The 25,302-nt window shown below is 35.4% G+C and overlaps 1 protein-coding gene across 1 annotated transcript in view; it reads left to right on the forward strand.

The window, feature by feature from the left end:
* Positions 1-25,302, forward strand: part of LOC118382597 (sia-alpha-2,3-Gal-beta-1,4-GlcNAc-R:alpha 2,8-sialyltransferase-like) — a 164,057-nt gene that overhangs the window by 83,292 nt on the left and 55,463 nt on the right. The gene's annotated exons all lie outside the window — the stretch shown is intronic.

The raw sequence follows: 25,302 nt of genomic DNA on the forward strand, positions 1-25,302 counted from the left end.
CCAGATTAGGGTGGCCGCGGCCACGCGGTGTGGAGCGTTTGTATGGTCTGTGCAGAGAGGAGAGAACAGGGATAGACAGACACATAGTTGACAGGCTACAGAAGAGGCTACGCTAATGCAAAGGAGATTGGAATGACAAGTAGACTACACGTCTCGAATGTTCAGAAAGTTAAGCTTACGTAGCAAGAATCTTATTGACTAAAATGATTAAAATGATACAGTACTGCTGAAGTAGGCTAGCTGGCAGTGGCTGCGTTGTTGACTTTGTAGGCTAGCTGGCAGTGGCTGCGTTGTTGACACTACACTAATCAAGTCGTTCCGTTGAGTGTAATAGTTTCTACAGTGCTGCTATTCGGGGCCAGCTGGCTAGCTAGCAGTGTTGATTACGTTACGTTGCGTTAAAAGAACGACAATAGCTGGCTAGCTAACCTAGAAAATCGCTCTAGACTACACAATTATCTTTGATACAAAGACGGCTATGTAGCTAGCTATGTAGCTAGCTACGATCAAACAAATCAAACCGTTGTACTGTAATGAAATTAAATGAAAATGTGATACTACCTGTGGAGCGAAGCGGAATGCGACCGTGTTGTTGAGTGCAGAAGTTCTATTCGGAAGACGTTGGCTAGCTGTTGGCTAGCTAGCAGTGTCTCCTACGTTAAGGACGACAAATAGCTGGCTAGCTAACCTCGGTAAATTAAGATAATCACTCTAAGACTACACAATTATCTTGGATACGAAGACAGCAAAGACAGCTATGTAGCTAGCTAACACTACACTAATCAAGTCGTTCAGTTGAGTGTAATAGTTTCTACAGTGCTGCTAATCGGTGGACGTTAGCTGGCTGGCTAGCTGCTGGGCAGAGCAGTGAAGACTACGTTAGGACGACGAAATACGATAATTACGCAATTATCTTTGATACAAAGATGGCTTTGTAGCTAGCTAAGAAGAAATTGCTAAGATTAGACAAATCAAACCGTTGTACTATAATGAAATGTAATGAAATGTAATGAAAAAGTTATACTACCTGCGGAGCGAAATGCGGATGCGACCGCTCGCTCCAACCCGGAAGTATGTGTATCCAGTATCCATTCTAACAGTATCCATTCTATCAGTATCCATTCTAACAGTATCCATTCTAAATACCCATTCTAACAGTATCCAGTATCCATTCTAACTTCCCATTCTCACAGTATCCATTCTAACAGTATCCAGTATCCATTTTAACAGTAACCATTCTAACAGCATCCATTCTAACAGTATCCAGTATCCATTCTGACAGTATCCATTCTGACAGTATCCAGTAACCATTCTAACAGTATCCATCCTAACAATACCCATTCTAACAGTATCCATTCTAACTACCCATTCTAACAGTATCCATTCTATCAGTATCCATTCTAAAAGTATCCATTCTAACAATACCCATTCTAACAGTATCCATTCTATCAGTATCCATTCTAAATACCCATTCTAACAGTATCCAGTATCCATTCTAACTTCCCATTCTCACAGTATCCATTCTAACAGTATCCAGTATCCATTTTAACAGTAACCATTCTAACAGCATCCATTCTAACAGTATCCAGTATCCATTCTGACAGTATCCATTCTGACAGTATCCAGTAACCATTCTAACAGTATCCATCCTAACAATACCCATTCTAACAGTATCCATTCTAACTACCCATTCTAACAGTATCCATTCTATCAGTATCCATTCTAAAAGTATCCATTCTAACAATACCCATTCTAACAGTATCCATTCTATCAGTATCCATTCTAAATACCCATTATAACAGTATCCAGTATCCATTCTAACTTCCCATTCTCACAGTATCCATTCTAACAGTATCCAGTATCCATTTTAACAGTAACCATTCTAACAGCATCCATTCTAACAGTATCCAGTATCCATTCTAACAGTATCCATTCTGACAGTATCCAGTAACCATTCTAACAGTATCCATCCTAACAATACCCATTCTAACAGTATCCATTCTAACTACCCATTCTAACAGTATCCATTCTAACAGTACCCATTCTCACAGTATCCAGTATCCATTCTAACAGTATCCATCCTAACAATACCCATTCTAACAGTATCCATTCTAACTACCCATTCTAACAGTATTCATTCTATCAGTATCCATTCTAAAAGTATCCATTCTAACAATACCCATTCTAACAGTATCCAGTATCCATTCTAACAGTATCCATTCTAACAGTATCCATTCTAACTTCCCATTCTAACAGTATCCAGTAACCATTCTAACTACCCATTCTAACAGTATCCAGTATTCATTCTAACAGTATCCATTCTAACAGTATCCATTCTAACAATACCCATTCTAACAGTATCCATTCTATCAGTATCCATTCTAACAGTATCCATTCTAACAGTATCCATTCTAACAATACCCATTCTAACAGTATCCATTCTAACTACCCATTCTAACAGTAACCATTCTATCAGTATCCATTCTAAAAGTATCCATCCTAACAATACCAATTCTAACAGTATCCATTCTAACTACCCATTCTAACAGTATCCATTCTATCAATATCCATTCTAACAGTATCCATTCTAACAGTATCCATTCTAACTTCCCATTCTAACAGTATCCAGTATCCATTCTAACTACCCATTCTAACAGTATCCATTCTAACTACCCATTCTAACAGTAACCATTCTATCAGTATCCATTCTAAAAGTATCCATCCTAACAATACCAATTCTAACAGTATCCATTCTAACTACTCATTCTAACAGTATCCATTCTATCAGTATCCATTCTAACAGTATCCATTCTAAAAGTATCCATTCTAACAATACCCATTCTAACAGTATCCATTCTATCAGTATCCATTCTAAAAGTATCCATTCTAACAATACCCATTCTAACAGTATCCAGTATCCATTCTAACAGTATCCATTGTAACAGTATCCATTCTAACAGTATCCATTCTATCAGTATCCATTCTAACAGTACCCATCCTAACAGTAACCATACTAACAGTATCCATTCTAACAGTATCCATTCTAACAGTATCCATTCTAACTACCCATTCTAACAATTTCCAGTAACCATTCTATCAGTATCCATTCTTACAATACCCATTCTAACAGTATCCATTCTAACAGTATCCATTCTAACTACCCAGTCTAACAGTATCCACGTATCCATTCTAACAGTATCCATTCTAACTACCCATTCTAACAGTATCCATTCTATCAGTATCCATTCTAACAGTATCCATTCTAACTACCCATTCTAACAGTATCCAGTATCCATTATAAATACCCATTCTAACAGTATCCAGTATCCATTCTAACAGTATCCATTCTAACAGTATCCATTCTAACAGTATCCAGTAACCATTCTAACAGTATCCCTTCTAACAGTATCCATTCTAACAGTATCTAACTACCCATTCTAACCCATTCTAACTACCCATTCTAACAGTATCCAGTATCCATTCCAACAGTATCCATTCTAACAGTATCCATTCTAACTACCCATTCTAACAGTATCCATTCTATCAGTATCCATTCTAACAGTATCCATTCTATCAGTATCCATTCTAACAGTATCCATTCTAACAGTATCCATTCTAACTACCCATTCTGACAGTATCCAGTATCCATTCTAACAGTATCCATTCTAACAGTATCCATTCTATCAGTATCCATTCTAACAGTACCCATTCTAACAGTAACCATTCTAACAGTATCCAGTATCCATACTAACAGTATCCATTCTAACAGTATCTATTCTAACAGTATCCATTCTAACAGTATCTATTCTAACAGTAGCCATTCTAACAGTATCCATTCTAACAGTATCCAGTATCCATTCTAACAGTATCCATTCTAACAGTATCTAACTACCCATTCTAACCCATGCTAACTACCCATTCTAACAGTATCCAGTATCCATTCTAACAGTATCCATTCTAACAGTATCCATCCTAACAGTATCCATTCTAACTACCCATTCTAACGTGCTTTTACACCTGCATTGTTTGCTGTTTGGGGTTTTAGGCTGGGTTTCTGTACAGCACTTTGAGATATCAGCTGATGTACGAAGGGCTATATAAATAAATTTGATTTGATTTGATTTTGATTTAACAGTATCCATTCTAACAGTATCCATTCTATCAGTATCCATTCTAACAGTATCCATTCTATCAGTATCCATTCTAACAGTATCCATTCTAACAGTATCCATTCTAACTACCCATTCTGACAGTATCCAGTATCCATTCTAACAGTATCCATTCTATCAGTATCCATTCTAACAGTACCCATTCTAACAGTATCCAGTATCCATACTAACAGTATCCATTCTAACAGTATCTATTCTAACAGTACCCATTCTAACAGTATCCATTCTAACAGTATCCATTCTAACAGTATCCATTCTAACAGTATCCAGTAACCATTCTAACAGTATCCCTTCTAACAGTATCCATTCTAACAGTATCTAACTACCCATTCTAACCCATTCTTACTACCCATTCTAACAGTATCCAGTATCCATTCTAACAGTATCCATTCTAACAGTATCCATTCTAACAGTATCCATTCTAAATACCCATTCTAACAGTATCCAGTATCCATTCTAACTTCCCATTCTAACAGTATCCATTCTAACAGTATCCATTCTAACAGTATCCATTCTAACATTCTAACAGTATCCATTCTATCAGTATCCATTCTAACAGTATCCATTCTAATAGTATCCATTCTAACAGTATCCATTCTAACAGTATCCATTCTAACTTCCCATTCTAACAGTATCCAGTATCCATTCTAACATACCCATTCTAACAGTATCCAGTATCCATTCTAACAGTATCCATTCTAACAATACCCATTCTAACAGTATCCATTCTATCAGTATCCATTCTAACAGTATCCATTCTAAAAGTATCCATTCTAACAATACCCATTCTAACAGTATCCATTCTAACAGTATCCTGTAACCATTCTAACAGTATCCATCCTAACAATACCCATTCTAACAGTATCCATTCTAACTACCCATTCTAACAGTATCCATTCTAACAGTACCCATTCTCACAGTATCCAGTATCCATTCTAACAGTATCCATCCTAACAATACCCATTCTAACAGTATCCATTCTAACTACCCATTCTAACAGTATCCATTCTATCAGTATCCATTCTAACAGTATCCATTCTAAATACCCATTCTAACAGTATCCAGTATCCATTCTAACTTCCCATTCTCACAGTATCCATTCTAACAGTATCCAGTATCCATTTGAACAGTAACCATTCTAACAGCATCCATTCTAACAGTATCCAGTATCCATTCTGACAGTATCCATTCTGACAGTATCCAGTAACCATTCTAACAGTATCCATCCTAACAATACCCATTCTAACAGTATCCATTCTAACTACCCATTCTAACAGTATCCATTCTATCAGTATCCATTCTAAAAGTATCCATTCTAACAATACCCATTCTAACAGTATCCATTCTATCAGTATCCATTATAAATACCCATTCTAACAGTATCCAGTATCCATTCTAACAGTATCCATTGTAACAGTATCCATTCTAACAGTATCCATTCTATCAGTATCCATTCTAACAGTACCCATCCTAACAGTAACCATACTAACAGTATCCATTCTAACAGTATCCATTCTAACAGTATCCATTCTAACTACCCATTCTAACAATTTCCAGTAACCATTCTATCAGTATCCATTCTTACAATACCCATTCTAACAGTATCCATTCTAACAGTATCCATTCTAACTACCCATTCTAACAGTATCCATTCTATCAGTATCCATTCTAACAGTATCCATTCTAACTACCCATTCTAACAGTATCCAGTATCCATTATAAATACCCATTCTAACAGTATCCATTCTATCAGTATCCATTCTAACAGTATCCATTCTAAAAGTATCCATTCTAACAATACCCATTCTAACAGTATCCATTCTGACAGTATCCTGTAACCATTCTAACAGTATCCATCCTAACAATACCCATTCTAACAGTATCCATTCTAACTACCCATTCTAACAGTATCCATTCTAACAGTACCCATTCTCACAGTATCCAGTATCCATTCTAACAGTATCCATCCTAACAATACCCATTCTAACAGTATCCATTCTAACTACCCATTCTAACAGTATCCATTCTATCAGTATCCATTCTAACAGTATCCATTCTAAATACCCATTCTAACAGTATCCAGTATCCATTCTAACTTCCCATTCTCACAGTATCCATTCTAACAGTATCCAGTATCCATTTGAACAGTAACCATTCTAACAGCATCCATTCTAACAGTATCCAGTATCCATTCTGACAGTATCCATTCTGACAGTATCCAGTAACCATTCTAACAGTATCCATCCTAACAATACCCATTCTAACAGTATCCATTCTAACTACCCATTCTAACAGTATCCATTCTATCAGTATCCATTCTAAAAGTATCCATTCTAACAATACCCATTCTAACAGTATCCAGTATCCATTATAAATACCCATTCTAACAGTATCCAGTATCCATTCTAACAGTATCCATTGTAACAGTATCCATTCTAACAGTATCCATTCTATCAGTATCCATTCTAACAGTACCCATCCTAACAGTAACCATACTAACAGTATCCATTCTAACAGTATCCATTCTAACAGTATCCATTCTAACTACCCATTCTAACAATTTCCAGTAACCATTCTATCAGTATCCATTCTTACAATACCCATTCTAACAGTATCCATTCTAACAGTATCCATTCTAACTACCCAGTCTAACAGTATCCACGTATCCATTCTAACAGTATCCATTCTAACTACCCATTCTAACAGTATCCATTCTATCAGTATCCATTCTAACAGTATCCATTCTAACTACCCATTCTAACAGTATCCAGTATCTATTATAAATACCCATTCTAACAGTATCCAGTATCCATTCTAACAGTATCCATTCTAACAATACCCATTCTAACAGTATCCATTCTAACTACCCATTCTAACAGTAACCATTCTATCAGTATCCATTCTAAAAGTATCCATTCTATCAGTATCCATTCTAACAGTATCCATTCTAACAGTATCCATTCTAACTACCCATTCTGACAGTATCCAGTATCCATTCTAACAGTATCCATTCTAACAGTATCCATTCTATCAGTATCCATTCTAACAGTACCCATTCTAACAGTAACCATTCTAACAGTATCCAGTATCCATACTAACAGTATCCATTCTAACAGTATCTATTCTAACAGTATCCATTCTAACAGTATCTATTCTAACAGTAGCCATTCTAACAGTATCCATTCTAACAGTATCCAGTATCCATTCTAACAGTATCCATTCTAACAGTATCTAACTACCCATTCTAACCCATGCTAACTACCCATTCTAACAGTATCCAGTATCCATTCCAACAGTATCCATTCTAACAGTATCCATCCTAACAGTATCCATTCTAACTACCCATTCTAACGTGCTTTTACACCTGCATTGTTTGCTGTTTGGGGTTTTAGGCTGGGTTTCTGTACAGCACTTTGAGATATCAGCTGATGTACGAAGGGCTATATAAATAAATTTGATTTGATTTGATTTTGATTTAACAGTATCCATTCTAACAGTATCCATTCTATCAGTATCCATTCTAACAGTATCCATTCTATCAGTATCCATTCTAACAGTATCCATTCTAACAGTATCCATTCTAACTACCCATTCTGACAGTATCCAGTATCCATTCTAACAGTATCCATTCTATCAGTATCCATTCTAACAGTACCCATTATAACAGTATCCAGTATCCATACTAACAGTATCCATTCTAACAGTATCTATTCTAACAGTACCCATTCTAACAGTATCCATTCTAACAGTATCCATTCTAACAGTATCCATTCTAACAGTATCCAGTAACCATTCTAACAGTATCCTTCTAACAGTATCCATTCTAACAGTATCTAACTACCCATTCTAACCCATTCTTACTACCCATTCTAACAGTATCCAGTATCCATTCTAACAGTATCCAATCTAACAGTATCCATTCTAACAGTATCCATTCTAACTACCCATTCTAACAGTATCCAGTATCCATTCTAACAGTATCCAGTATCCATTCTAACAGTATCCATTCTAACAGTATCCATTCTAACAATACCCATTCTAACAGTATCCATTCTATCAGTATCCATTCTAACAGTATCCATTCTAATAGTATCCATTCTAACAGTATCCATTCTAACAGTATCCATTCTAACTTCCCATTCTAACAGTATCCAGTATCCATTCTAACATACCCATTCTAACAGTATCCAGTATCCATTCTAACAGTATCCATTCTAACAATACCCATTCTAACAGTATCCATTCTATCAGTATCCATTCTAACAGTATCCATTCTAAAAGTATCCATTCTAACAATACCCATTCTAACAGTATCCATTCTAACAGTATCCTGTAACCATTCTAACAGTATCCATCCTAACAATACCCATTCTAACAGTATCCATTCTAACTACCCATTCTAACAGTATCCATTCTAACAGTACCCATTCTCACAGTATCCAGTATCCATTCTAACAGTATCCATCCTAACAATACCCATTCTAACAGTATCCATTCTAACTACCCATTCTAACAGTATCCATTCTATCAGTATCCATTCTAACAGTATCCATTCTAAATACCCATTCTAACAGTATCCTGTATCCATTCTAACTTCCCATTCTCACAGTATCCATTCTAACAGTATCAGGTATCCATTTGAACAGTAACCATTCTAACAGCATCCATTCTAACAGTATCCAGTATCCATTCTGACAGTATCCATTCTGACAGTATCCAGTAACCATTCTAACAGTATCCATCCTAACAATACCCATTCTAACAGTATCCATTCTAACTACCCATTCTAACAGTATCCATTCTATCAGTATCCATTCTAAAAGTATCCATTCTAACGATACCCATTCTAACAGTATCCATTCTATCAGTATCCATTCTAAATACCCATTCTAACAGTATCCAGTATCCATTCTAACTTCCCATTCTCACAGTATCCATTCTAACAGTATCCAGTATCCATTTTAACAGTAACCATTCTAACAGCATCCATTCTAACAGTATCCAGTATCCATTCTGACAGTATCCATTCTGACAGTATCCAGTAACCATTCTAACAGTATCCATCCTAACAATACCCATTCTAACAGTATCCATTCTAACTACCCATTCTAACAGTATCCATTCTATCAGTATCCATTCTAAAAGTATCCATTCTAACAATACCCATTCTAACAGTATCCATTCTATCAGTATCCATTCTAAATACCCATTATAACAGTATCCAGTATCCATTCTAACTTCCCATTCTCACAGTATCCATTCTAACAGTATCCAGTATCCATTTTAACAGTAACCATTCTAACAGCATCCATTCTAACAGTATCCAGTATCCATTCTAACAGTATCCATTCTGACAGTATCCAGTAACCATTCTAACAGTATCCATCCTAACAATACCCATTCTAACAGTATCCATTCTAACAGTATCCATTCTAACAGTACCCATTCTCACAGTATCCAGTATCCATTCTAACAGTATCCATCCTAACAATACCCATTCTAACAGTATCCATTCTAACTACCCATTCTAACAGTATTCATTCTATCAGTATCCATTCTAAAAGTATCCATTCTAACAATACCCATTCTAACAGTATCCAGTATCCATTCTAACAGTATCCATTCTAACAGTATCCATTCTAACTTCCCATTCTAACAGTATCCAGTATCCATTCTAACTACCCATTCTAACAGTATCCAGTATTCATTCTAACAGTATCCATTCTAACAGTATCCATTCTAACAATACCCATTCTAACAGTATCCATTCTATCAGTATCCATTCTAACAGTATCCATTCTAACAGTATCCATTCTAACAATACCCATTCTAACAGTATCCATTCTAACTACCCATTCTAACAGTAACCATTCTATCAGTATCCATTCTAAAAGTATCCATCCTAACAATACCAATTCTAACAGTATCCATTCTAACTACCCATTCTAACAGTATCCATTCTATCAATATCCATTCTAACAGTATCCATTCTAACAGTATCCATTCTAACTTCCCATTCTAACAGTATCCAGTATCCATACTAACTACCCATTCTAACAGTATCCAGTATCCATTCTAACAGTATCCATTCTAACAGTATCCATTCTAACAATACCCATTCTAACAGTATCCATTCTATCAGTATCCATTCTAACAGTATCCATTCTAAAAGTATCCATTCTAACAATACCCATTCTAACAGTATCCATTCTATCAGTATCCATTCTAACAGTATCCATTCTAACAGTATCCATTCTAACTTCCCATTCTAACAGTATCCAGTATCCATTCTAACTACCCATTCTAACAGTATCCAGTATCCATTCTAACAGTATCCATTCTAACAGTATCCATTCTAACAATACCCATTCTAACAGTATCCATTCTATCAGTATCCATTCTAACAGTATCCATTCTATCAGTATCCATTCTAACAGTATCCATTCTAACAGTATCCATTCTAACTTCCCATTCTAACAGTATCCAGTATCCATTCTAACTACCCATTCTAACAGTATCCAGTATCCATTCTAACAGTATCCATTCTAACAATACCCATTCAAACAGTATCCATTCTATCAGTATCCATTCTAACAGTATCCATTCTAAAAGTATCCATTCTAACAATACCCATTCTAACAGTATCCATTCTATCAGTATCCATTCTAAAAGTATCCATTCTAACAATACCCATTCTAACAGTATCCAGTATCCATTCTAACAGTATCCATTGTAACAGTATCCATTCTAACAGTATCCATTCTATCAGTATCCATTCTAACAGTACCCATCCTAACAGTAACCATACTAACAGTATCCATTCTAACAGTATCCATTCTAACAGTATCCATTCTAACTACCCATTCTAACAATTTCCAGTAACCATTCTATCAGTATCCATTCTTACAATGCCCATTCTAACAGTATCCATTCTAACAGTATCCATTCTAACTACCCAGTCTAACAGTATCCACGTATCCATTCTAACAGTATCCATTCTAACTACCCATTCTAACAGTATCCATTCTATCAGTATCCATTCTAACAGTATCCATTCTAACTACCCATTCTAACAGTATCCAGTATCTATTATAAATACCCATTCTAACAGTATCCAGTATCCATTCTAACAGTATCCATTCTAACAGTATCCATTCTAACAGTATCCCTTCTAACAGTATCCATTCTAACAGTATCTAACTACCCATTCTAACCCATTCTAACTAACCATTCTAACAGTATCCAGTATCCATTCCAACAGTATCCATTCTAACAGTATCCATTCTAACTACCCATTCTAACAGTATCCATTCTATCAGTATCCATTCTAACAGTATCCATTCTAACAGTATCCATTCTAACAGTATCCATTCTAACTACCCGATTCTAACAGTATCCATTCTAACAGTATCCATTCTAACAGTATCCATTCTATCAGTATCCATTCTAACAGTACCCATTCTAACAGTAACCATTCTAACAGTATCCAGTATCCATACTAACAGTATCCATTCTAACTACCCATTCTAACAGTATCCATTCTATCAGTATCCATTCTAACAGTATCCATTCTATCAGTATCCATTCTAACAGTATCCATTCTAACAGTATCCATTCTAACAGTATCCATTCTAACTACCCATTCTAACAGTATCCAGTATCCATTCTAACAGTATCCATTCTAACTACCCATTCTGACAGTATCCAGTATCCATTCTAACTACCCATTCTAACAGTATCCAGTATCCATTCTAACAGTATCCATTCTAACAGTATCCATTCTAACAGTATCCTTCTAACTACCCATTCTAACAGTATCCATTCTAACAGTATCCATTCTAACAGTATCCATTCTATCAGTATCCATTCTAACAGTACCCATTCTAACAGTAACCATTCTAACAGTATCCAGTATCCATTCTAACAGTATCCATTCTAACTACCCATTCTAACAGTATCCATTCTATCAGTATCCATTCTAACAGTATCCATTCTATCAGTATCCATTCTAACAGTATCCATTCTAACAGTATCCATTCTAACTACCCATTCTAACAGTATCCATTCTAACAGTATCCATTCTAACAGTATCCATTCTATCAGTATCCATTCTAACAGTACCCATTCTAACAGTAACCATTCTAACAGTATCCAGTATCCATACTAACAGTATCCATTCTAACAGTATCTATTCTAACAGTATCCATTCTAACAGTATCTATTCTAACAGTAGCCATTCTAACAGTATCCATTCTAACAGTATCCATTCTAACAGTATCCATTCTAACAGTATCCAGTAACCATTCTAACAGTATCCATTCTAACAGTATCCATTCTAACAGTATCTAACTACCCATTCTAACCCATTCTAACTACCCATTCTAACAGTATCCAGTATCCATTCCAACAGTATCCATTCTAACAGTATCCATCCTAACAGTACCCATTCTAACAGTATCCATTCTATCAGTATCCATTCTAACAGTATCCATTCTATCAGTATCCATTCTAACAGTACCCATTCTAACAGTATCCAGTATCCATACTAACAGTATCCATTCTAACAGTATCTATTCTAACAGTACCCATTCTAACAGTATCCATTCTAACAGTATCCATTCTAACAGTATCCATTCTAACAGTATCCAGTAACCATTCTAACAGTATCCTTCTAACAGTATCCATTCTAACAGTATCTAACTACCCATTCTAACCCATTCTTACTACCCATTCTAACAGTATCCAGTATCCATTCTAACAGTATCCATTCTAACAGTATCCATTCTAAGAGTATCCATTCTAACTACCCATTCTAACAGTATCCAGTATCCATTCTAACAGTATCCATTCTAACAGTATCCATTCTAACAATACCCATTCGAACAGTATCCATTCTAACAGTATCCATTCTAACTACCCATTCTGACAGTATCCAGTATCCATTCTAACTACCCATTCTAACAGTATCCAGTATCCATTCTAACAGTATCCATTCTAACTACCCATTCTAACAGTATCCAGTATCCATTCTAACAGTATCCATCCTAACAGTATCCATTCTAAACAGTATCCATTATATCAGTATCCATTCTAACAGTACCCATTCTAACAGTAACCATTCTAACAGTATCCAGTATCCATACTAACAGTATCCATTCTAACAGTATCTATTCTAACAGTATCCATTCTAACAGTATCTATTCTAACAGTATCAGTATCCATTCTAACAGTATCCATTCTAACAGTGCCCATTCTAACAGTATCCATTATAACATGAGCCATTCTAACAGTAACCATTCTAACAGTATCCAGTATCCACACTAACAGTATCCATTCTAACAGTATCCATTCTAACAATGCCCATTCTAACAGTATCCATTCTATCAGTATCCATTCTAACAGTATCCATTCTATCAGTATCCATTCTAAACTTCCCATTCTAACAGTATCCAGTATCCATTCTAACTTCCCATTCTAACAGTATCCAGTATCCATTCTAACTACCCATTCTAACAGTATCCAGTATCCATTCTAACAGTATCCATTCTAACAGTATCCATTCTAACAATACCCATTCTAACAGTATCCATTCTATCAGTATCCATTCTAACAGTATCCATTCTAACAGTATCCATTCTAACAATACCCATTCTAACAGTATCCATTCTAACTACCCATTTTGACAGTATCCAGTATCCATTCTAACTACCCAGTCTAACGGTATCCAGTATCCATTCAATCAGTATCCATTCTAACAGTATCCATTCTAACAGTATCCATTCTAACAGTATCCAGTAACCATTCTAACAGTATCCATTCTAACAGTATCCATTCTAACAGTATCTAACTACCCATTCTAACCCATTCTAACTACCCATTCTAACAGTATCCAGTATCCATTCCAACAGTATCCATTCTAACAGTATCCATCCTAACAGTATCCATTCTAACTACCCATTCTAACAGTATCCATTCTATCAGTATCCATTCTAACAGTATCCATTCTATCAGTATCCATTCTAACAGTATCCATTCTAACAGTATCCAGTATCCATACTAACAGTATCCATTCTAACAGTATCTATTCTAACAGTGCCCATTCTAACAGTATCCATTCTAACAGTATCCATTCTAACAGTATCCATTCTAACAGTATCCAGTAACCATTCTAACAGTATCCTTCTAACAGTATCCATTCTAACAGTATCTAACTACCCATTCTAACCCATTCTTACTACCCATTCTAACAGTATCCAGTATCCATTCTAACAGTATCCATTCTAACAGTATCCATTCTAACAGTATCCATTCTAACAATACCCATTCTAACAGTATCCATTCTATCAGTATCCATTCTAACAGTATCCATTCTAACAGTATCCATTCTAACAATACCCATTCTAACAGTATCCATTCTAACTACCCATTTTGACAGTATCCAGTATCCATTCTAACTACCCAGTCTAACGGTATCCAGTATCCATTCAATCAGTATCCATTCTAACAGTATCCATTCTAACAGTATCCATTCTAACAGTATCCAGTAACCATTCTAACAGTATCCATTCTAACAGTATCCATTCTAACAGTATCTAACTACCCATTCTAACCCATTCTAACTACCCATTCTAACAGTATCCAGTATCCATTCCAACAGTATCCATTCTAACAGTATCCATCCTAACAGTATCCATTCTAACTACCCATTCTAACAGTATCCATTCTATCAGTATCCATTCTAACAGTATCCATTCTATCAGTATCCATTCTAACAGTACCCATTATAACAGTATCCAGTATCCATACTAACAGTATCCATTCTAACAGTATCTATTCTAACAGTACCCATTCTAACAGTATCCATTCTAACAGTATCCATTCTAACAGTATCCATTCTAACAGTATCCAGTAACCATTCTAACAGTATCCCTTCTAACAGTATCCATTCTAACAGTATCTAACTACCCATTCTAACCCATTCTTACTACCCATTCTAACAGTATCCAGTATCCATTCTAACAGTATCCATTCTAAGAGTATCCATTCTAACTACCCATTCTAACAGTATCCAGTATCCATTCTAACAGTATCCATTCTAACAGTATCCATTCTAACAATACCCATTCGATCAGTATCCATTCTAACAGTATCCATTCTAACTACCCATTCTAACAGTATCCAGTATCCATTCTAACAGTATCCATTCTAACTACCCATTCTGACAGTATCCAGTATCCATTCTAACTACCCATTCTAACAGTATCCATTCTAAGTATCCATTCTAACAGTATCCATTCTAACAGTATCCATTCTAACAGTATCCATTCTAAACAGTATCCATTATATCAGTATCCATTCTAACAGTACCCATTCTAACAGTAACCATTCTAACAGTATCCAGTATCCATACTAACAGTATCCATTCTAACAGTATCTATTCTAACAGTATCCATTCTAACAGTATCTATTCTAACAGTATCCAGTATCCATTCTAACAGTATCCATTCTAACAGTACCCATTCTAACAGTATCCATTATAACATGAGCCATTCTAACAGTAACCATTCTAACAGTATCCAGTATCCACACTAACAGTATCCATTCTAACAGTATCCATTCTAACAATACCCATTCTAACAGTATCCATTCTATCAGTATCCATTCTAACAGTATCCATTCTATCAGTATCCATTCTAACAGTATCCATTCTAACAGTATCCATTCTAACTTCCCATTCTAACAGTATCCAGTATCCAATCTAACTACCCATTCTAACAGTATCCAGTATCCATTCTAACAGTATCCATTCTAACAGTATCCATTCTAACAATACCCATTCTAACAGTATCCATTCTATCAGTATCCATTCTAACAGTATCCATTCTAACAGTATCCATTCTAACGACCCATTCTAACAATTTCCAGTAACCATTCTAACAGTATCCATTCTAACAATACCCATTCTAACAGTATCCATTCTAACTACCCATTTTGACAGTATCCAGTATCCATTCTAACTATCCAGTCTAACGGTATCCAGTATCCATTCAATCAGTATCCATTCTAACAGTACCCATTCTAACAGTAACCATTCTAAAAGTATCCAGTATCCATACTAACCTTATCCATTCTAACAGTATCCATTCTAACTACCCATTCTAACAGTATCCATTCTATCAGTATCCATTCTAACAGTATCCATTCTAACAGTATCCATTCTAACAGTATCCATTCTAACTACCCATTCTAACAGTATCCATTCTATCAGTATCCATTCTAACAGTATCCATTCTAACAGTATCCATTCTAACTACCCATTCTGACAGTATCCAGTATCCATTCTAACAGTATCCATTCTAACAGTATCCATTCTAACTACCCATTCTGACAGTATCCAGTATCCATTCCAACAGTATCCATTCTAACAGTATCCATTCTAACAGTATCCATTCTAACTACCCATTCTGACAGTATCCAGTATCCATTCCAACAGTACCCATTCTAACAGTAACCATTCTAACAGTATCCATTCTATCAGTATCCATTCTAACAGTATCCATTCTAACAGTATCCATTCTAACAATACCCATTCTAACAGTATCCAGTATCCATTCTAACAGTATCCATTCTAACAGTATCCATTCTATCAGTATCCATTCTAACAGTACCCATTCTAACAGTAACCATTCTAACAGTATCCAGTATCCATGCTAACAGTATCCATTCTAACAGTATCCATTCTAACTACCCAGTCTAACAGTATCCATTCTAACAGTACCCATTCTCACAGTATCCAGTATCCATTCTAACAGTATCCATTCTAACAATACCCATTCTAACAGTATCCATTCTATCAGTATCCATTCTAAAAGTATCCATTCTAACTACCCATTCTAACAGTATCCAGTAACCATTCTAACTGTATCCTTCTAACAGTACCCATTCTAACAGTATCCATTCTAACAGTATCCAGTATCCATTCTAACAGTATCCATTCTAACAGTATCCATTCTAACAATGCCCATTCTAACAGTATCCATTCTATCAGTATCCATTCTAACAGTATCCATCCTATCAGTATCCATTCTAACAGTATCCATTTTAACAGTATCCATTCTAACTTCCCATTCTAACAGTATCCAGTATCCATTCTAACTACCCATTCTAACAGTATCCAGTAACCATTCTAACAGTATCCATTCTAACAGTATCCATTCTATCAGTATCCATTCTAACAGTATCCATTCTATCAGTATCCATTCTAACAGTACCCATTCTAACAGTAACCATTCTAACAGCATCCAGTATCCATACTAACAGTATCCATTCTAACAGTATCTATTCTAACAGTACCCATTCTAACAGTATCCATTCTAACAGTATCCATTCTAACAGTATCTAACTACCCATTCTAACCCATTCTAACTACCCATTCTAACAGTATCCAGTATCCATTCCAACAGTATCCATTCTAACAGTATCCATCCTAACAGTATCCATTCTAACTACCCATTCTAACAGTATCCATTCTAACAGTATCCATTCTAACAGTATCCATTCTAACAGTAACCATTCTAACTACCCATTCTAACAGTATCCATTCTAACAGTATCCATTCTAACAGTATCCATTCTAACAGTATCCAGTATCCATTCTAACAGTATCCATTCTAACAGTATCCATTATCACAGTACCCATTCTAACAGTATCCATTCTAACAGTATCCAGTATCCATTCTAACAGTACCCATTCTAACAGTATCCATTCTAACAGTATCCAGTATCCATTCTAACAGTATCCATTCTAACTTCCCATTCTAACAGTATCCAGTATCCATTTTAACAGTATCCATTCTAACTTCCCATTCTAACAGTATCCAGTATCCATTCTAACTACCCATTCTAACAGTATCCAGTAACCATTCTAACTGTATCCCTTCTAACAGTACCCATTCTAACAGTATCTAACTACCCATTCTAACCCATTCTTACTACCCATTCTAACAGTATCCAGTATCCATACTAACAGTATCCATTCTAACAGTATCTATTCTAACAGTACCCATTCTAACAGTATCCATTCTAACAGTATCCATTCTAACAGTATCCATTCTAACAGTATCCAGTAACCATTCTAACAGTATCCCTTCTAACAGTATCCATTCTAACAGTATCTAACTACCCATTCTAACCCATTCTTACTACCCATTCTAACAGTATCCAGTATCCATTCTAACAGTATCCATTCTAACAGTATCCATTCTAAGAGTATCCATTCTAACTACCCATTCTAACAGTATCCAGTATCCATTCTAACAGTATCCATTCTAACAGTATCCATTCTAACAATACCCATTCGATCAGTATCTATTCTAACAGTATCCATTCTAACTACCCATTCTAACAGTATCCAGTATCCATTCTAACAGTATCCATTCTAACTACCCATTCTGACAGTATCCAGTATCCATTCTAACAGTATCCATTCTAACTACCCATTCTAACAGTATCCAGTATCCATTCTAACAGTATCCATCCTAACAGTATCCATTCTAAACAGTATCCATTATATCAGTATCCATTCTAACAGTACCCATTCTAACAGTAACCATTCTAACAGTATCCAGTATCCATACTAACAGTATCCATTCTAACAGTATCTATTCTAACAGTATCCATTCTAACAGTATCTATTCTAACAGTATCCAGTATCCATTCTAACAGTATCCATTCTAACAGTACCCATTCTAACAGTATCCATTATAACATGAGCCATTCTAACAGTAACCATTCTAACAGTATCCAGTATCCACACTAACAGTATCCATTCTAACAGTATCCATTCTATCAGTATCCATTCTAACAGTATCCATTCTATCAGTATCCATTCTAACAGTATCCATTCTATCAGTATCCATTCTAACTTCCCATTCTAACAGTATCCAGTATCCATTCTAACTACCCATTCTAACAGTATCCAGTATCCATTCTAACTACCCATTCTAACAGTATCCAGTATCCATTCTAAGAGTATCCATTCTAACAGTATCCATTCTAACAATACCCATTCTAACAGTATCCATTCTATCAGTATCCATTCTAACAGTATCCATTCTAACAGTATCCATTCTAACAATACCCATTCTAACAGTATCCATTCTAACTACCCATTTTGACAGTATCCAGTACCCATTCTAACTACCCATTCTAACAGTATCCAGTATCCATTCCAACAGTATCCATTCTAACAGTATCCATCCTAACAGTATCCATTCTAACTACCCATTCTAACAGTATCCATTCTATCAGTATCCATTCTAACAGTATCCATTCTATCAGTATCCATTCTAACAGTATCCATTCTAACAGTATCCATTCTAACTACCCATTCTGACAGTATCCAGTATCCATTCTAACAGTATCCATTCTATCAGTATCCATTCTAACAGTACCCATTATAACAGTACCCAGTATCCATTCTAACAGTATCCAGTATCCATACTAACAGTATCCATTCTAACAGTATCCATTCTAACAATATCCATTCAAACAGTATCCATTCTAACAATACCCATTCTAACAGTATCCATTCTATCAGTATCCATTCTAACAATATCCATTCTATCAGTATCCATTCTAACAATATCCATTTTAACAGTATCCATTTAACTTCCCATTCTAACAGTATCCAGTATCCATTCTAACTACCCATTCTAACAGTATCCAGTAACCATTCTAACTGTATCCTTCTAACAGTACCCATTCTAACAGTATCCATTCTAACAGTATCCAGTATCCATTCTAACAGTATCCATTCTAACAGTATCCATTCTAACAATACCCATTCTAACAGTATCCATTCTATCAGTATCCATTCTAACAGTATCCATCCTATCAGTATCCATTCTAACAGTATCCATTTTTAACAGTATCCATTCTAACTTCCCATTCTAACAGTATCCAGTATCCATTCTAACTACCCATTCTAACAGTATCCAGTAACCATTCTAACAGTATCCATTCTAACAGTATCCATTCTATCAGTATCCATTCTAACAGTATCCATTCTATCAGTATCCATTCTAACAGTACCCATTCTAACAGTAACCATTCTAACAGCATCCAGTATCCATACTAACAGTATCCATTCTAACAGTATCTGTTCTAACAGTACCCATTCTAACAGTATCCATTCTAACAGTATCCATTCTAACAGTATCTAACTGCCCATTCTAACCCATTCTAACTACCCATTCTAACAGTATCAGTATCCATTCCAACAGTATCCATTCTAACAGTATCCATCCTAACAGTATCCATTCTAACTACCCATTCTAACAGTATCCATTCTAACAGTATCCATTCTAACAGTATCCATTCTAACAGTAACCATTCTAACTACCCATTCTAACAGTATCCATTCTAACAGTATCCATTCTAACAGTATCCATTCTAACAGTATCAGTATCCATTCTAACAGTATCCATTCTAACAGTATCCATTATCACAGTACCCATTCTAACAGTATCCATTCTAACAGTATCAGTATCCATCCTAACAGTACCCATTCTAACAGTATCCATTCTAACAGTATCCATTCTAACAGTATCCATTCTAACAGTATCCATTCTAACAGTATCTGTTCTAACAGTACCCATTCTAACAGTATCCATTCTAACAGTATCCATTCTAACAGTATCCATTCTAACAGTATCCAGTAACCATTCTAACAGTATCCCTTCTAACAGTATCCATTCTAACAGTATCTAACTACCCATTCTAACCCATTCTTACTACCCATTCTAACAGTATCCAGTATCCATACTAACAGTATCCATTCTAACAGTATCTATTCTAACAGTACCCATTCTAACAGTATCCATTCTAACAGTATCCATTCTAACAGTATCCATTCTAACAGTATCCAGTAACCATTCTAACAGTATCCCTTCTAACAGTATCCATTCTAACAGTATCTAACTACCCATTCTAACCCATTCTTACTACCCATTCTAACAGTATCCAGTATCCATTCTAACAGTATCCATTCTAACAGTATCCATTCTAAGAGTATCCATTCTAACTACCCATTCTAACAGTATCCAGTATCCATTCTAACAGTATCCATTCTAACAGTATCCATTCTAACAATACCCATTCGAACAGTATCCATTCTAACAGTATCCATTCTAACTACCCATTCTAACAGTATCCAGTATCCATTCTAACAGTATCCATTCTAACTACCCATTCTGACAGTATCCAGTATCCATTCTAACTACCCATTCTAACAGTATCCATTCTAACTACCCATTCTAACAGTATCCAGTATCCATTCTAACAGTATCCATCCTAACAGTATCCATTCTAAACAGTATCCATTCTATCAGTATCCATTCTAACAGTACCCATGCTAACAGTAACCATTCTAACAGTATCAGTATCCATACTAACAGTATCCATTCTAACAGTATCTATTCTAACAGTATCCATTCTAACAGTATCTATTCTAACAGTATCAGTATCCATTTCTAACAGTATCCATTCTAACAGTACCCATTCTAACAGTATCCATTATAACATGAGCCATTCTAACAGTAACCATTCTAACAGTATCCAGTATCCACACTAACAGTATCCATTCTAACAGTATCCATTCTAACAATACCCATTCTAACAGTATCCATTCTATCAGTATCCATTCTAACAGTATCCATTCTATCAGTATCCATTCTAACAGTATCCATTCTAACAGTATCCATTCTAACTTCCCATTCTAACAGTATCCAGTATCCAATCTAACTACCCATTCTAACAGTATCCAGTATCCATTCTAACAGTATCCATTCTAACAGTATCCATTCTAACAATACCCATTCTAACAGTATCCATTCTATCAGTATCCATTCTAACGACCCATTCTAACAATTTCCAGTAACCATTCTAACAGTATCCATTCTAACAATACCCATTCTAACAGTATCCATTCTAACTACCCATTTTGACAGTATCCAGTATCCATTCTAACTATCCAGTCTAACGGTATCCAGTATCCATTCAATCAGTATCCATTCTAACAGTACCCATTCTAACAGTAACCATTCTAAAAGTATCCAGTATCCATACTAACCTTATCCATTCTAACAGTATATATTCTAACTGTATCCATTCTAACAGTATCTATTCTAACAGTACCCATTCTAACAGTATCCATTCTAACAGTATCCATTCTAACAGTATCCATTCTAACAGTATCCATTCTATCAGTATCCATTCTAACAGTATCCATTCTAACAGTATCCATTCTAACTACCCATTCTGACAGTATCAGTATCCATTCCAACAGTATCCATTCTAACAGTATCCATTCCAACTACCCATTCTGACAGTATCCAGTATCCATTCCAACAGTATCCATTCTAACAGTATCCATCCTAACAGTATCCATTCTAACTACCCATTCTAACAGTATCCATTCTATCAGTATCCATTCTAACAGTATCCATTCTAACAGTATCCATTATCACAGTACCCATTCTAACAGTATCCATTCTAACAGTAACCATTCTGACAGTATCCAGTATCCATTCTAACAGTATCCATTCTAACAGTATCCATTCTATCAGTATCCATTCTAACAGTACCCATTCTAACAGTAACCATTCTAACAGTATCCAGTATCCATTCTAACAGTATCCATTCTAACAGTATCCATTCTAACAGTATCCATTCTAACAGTATCCAGTATCCATTCTAACAGTATCCATTCTAACAGTATCCATTCTAACAGTATCCATTCTAACAGTATCCATTCTAACAGTATCCAGTATCCATTCTAACGGTAACCATTCTAACAGTATCCATTCTAACAGTATCCAGTATCCATTCTAACATACCCATTCTAACAGTATCCAGTATCCATTCTAACAGTATCCATTCTAACAATACCCATTCTAACAGTATCCATTCTAACAGTATCCATTCTAACAGTATCCAGTAACCATTCTAACAGTATCCCTTCTAACAGTATCCATTCTAACAGTATCTAACTACCCATTCTAACCCATTCTAACTACCCATTCTATCAGTATCCAGTACCCATTCTAACAGTAACCATTCTAACAGTATCCAGTATCCATGCTAACAGTATCCATTCTAACAGTATCCATTCTAACTACCCAGTCTAACAGTATCCACGTATCCATTCTAACAGTATCCCTTCTAACAGTATCCATTCTAACAGTATCTAACTACCCATTCTAACCCATTCTTACTACCCATTCTAACAGTATCCAGTATCCATTCTAACAGTATCCATTCTAACAGTATCCATTCTAAGAGTATCCATTCTAACTACCCATTCTAACAGTATCCAGTATCCATTCTAACAGTATCCATTCTAACAGTATCCATTCTAACAATACCCATTCGATCAGTATCTATTCTAACAGTATCCATTCTAACTACCCATTCTAACAGTATCCAGTATCCATTCTAACAGTATCCATTCTAACTACCCATTCTGACAGTATCCAGTATCCATTCTAACTACCCATTCTAACAGTATCCATTCTAACTACCCATTCTAACAGTATCCAGTATCCATTCTAACAGTATCCATCCTAACAGTATCCATTCTAAACAGTATCCATTCTATCAGTATCCATTCTAACAGTACCCATGCTAACAGTAACCATTCTAACAGTATCCAGTATCCATACTAACAGTATCCATTCTAACAGTATCTATTCTAACAGTATCCATTCTAACAGTATCTATTCTAACAGTATCCAGTATCCATTCTAACAGTATCCATTCTAACAGTACCCATTCTAACAGTATCCATTATAACATGAGCCATTCTAACAGTAACCATTCTAACAGTATCCAGTATCCACACTAACAGTATCCATTCTAACAGTATCCATTCTAACAATACCCATTCTAACAGTATCCATTCTATCAGTATCCATTCTAACAGTATCCATTCTATCAGTATCCATTCTAAACTTCCCATTCTAACAGTATCCAGTATCCATTCTAACTTCCCATTCTAACAGTATCCAGTATCCATTCTAACTACCCATTCTAACAGTATCCAGTATCCATTCTAACAGTATCCATTCTAACAGTATCCATTCTAACAATACCCATTCTAACAGTATCCATTCTATCAGTATCCATTCTAACAGTAACCATTCTAACAGTATCCATTCTAACAATACCCATTCTAACAGTATCCATTCTAACTACCCATTTTGACAGTATCCAGTATCCATTCTAACTATCCAGTCTAACGGTATCCAGTATCCATTCAATCAGTATCCATTCTAACAGTACCCATTCTAACAGTAACCATTCTAAAAGTATCCAGTATCCATACTAACCTTATCCATTCTAACAGTATATATTCTAACTGTATCCATTCTAACAGTATCTATTCTAACAGTACCCATTCTAACAGTATCCATTCTAACAGTATCCATTCTAACAGTATCCATTCTAACAGTATCCATTCTAACAGTATCCATTCTAACAGTATCCATTCTAACAGTATCCATTCTAACTACCCATTCTAACAGTATCCATTCTATCAGTATCCATTCTAACAGTATCCATTCTAACAGTATCCATTCTAACTACCCATTCTGACAGTATCCAGTATCCATTCCAACAGTATCCATTCTAACAGTATCCATTCTAACAGTATCCATTCTAACTACCCATTCTGACAGTATCCAGTATCCATTCCAACAGTATCCATTCTATCAGTATCCATTCTAACAGTATCCATTCTATCAGTATCCATTCTAACAGTATCCATTCTAACAGTATCCATTCTAACTACCCATTCTGACAGTATCCAGTATCCATTCTAACAGTATCCATTCTAACAGTATCCATTCTATCAGTATCCATTCTAACAGTACCCATTCTAACAGTAACCATTCTAACAGTATCCAGTATCCATTCTAACAGTATCCATTCTAACAGTATCCATTCTAACAATATCCATTCAAACAGTATCCATTCTAACAATACCCATTCTAACAGTATCCATTCTATCAGTATCCATTCTAACAATATCCATTCTATCAGTATCCATTCTAACAGTATCCATTTTAACAGTATCC

Source organism: Oncorhynchus keta, chromosome 9 (assembly GCF_023373465.1).
Source record: "Oncorhynchus keta strain PuntledgeMale-10-30-2019 chromosome 9, Oket_V2, whole genome shotgun sequence".
Classification (NCBI taxonomy): Eukaryota; Metazoa; Chordata; class Actinopteri; order Salmoniformes; family Salmonidae; genus Oncorhynchus; species Oncorhynchus keta.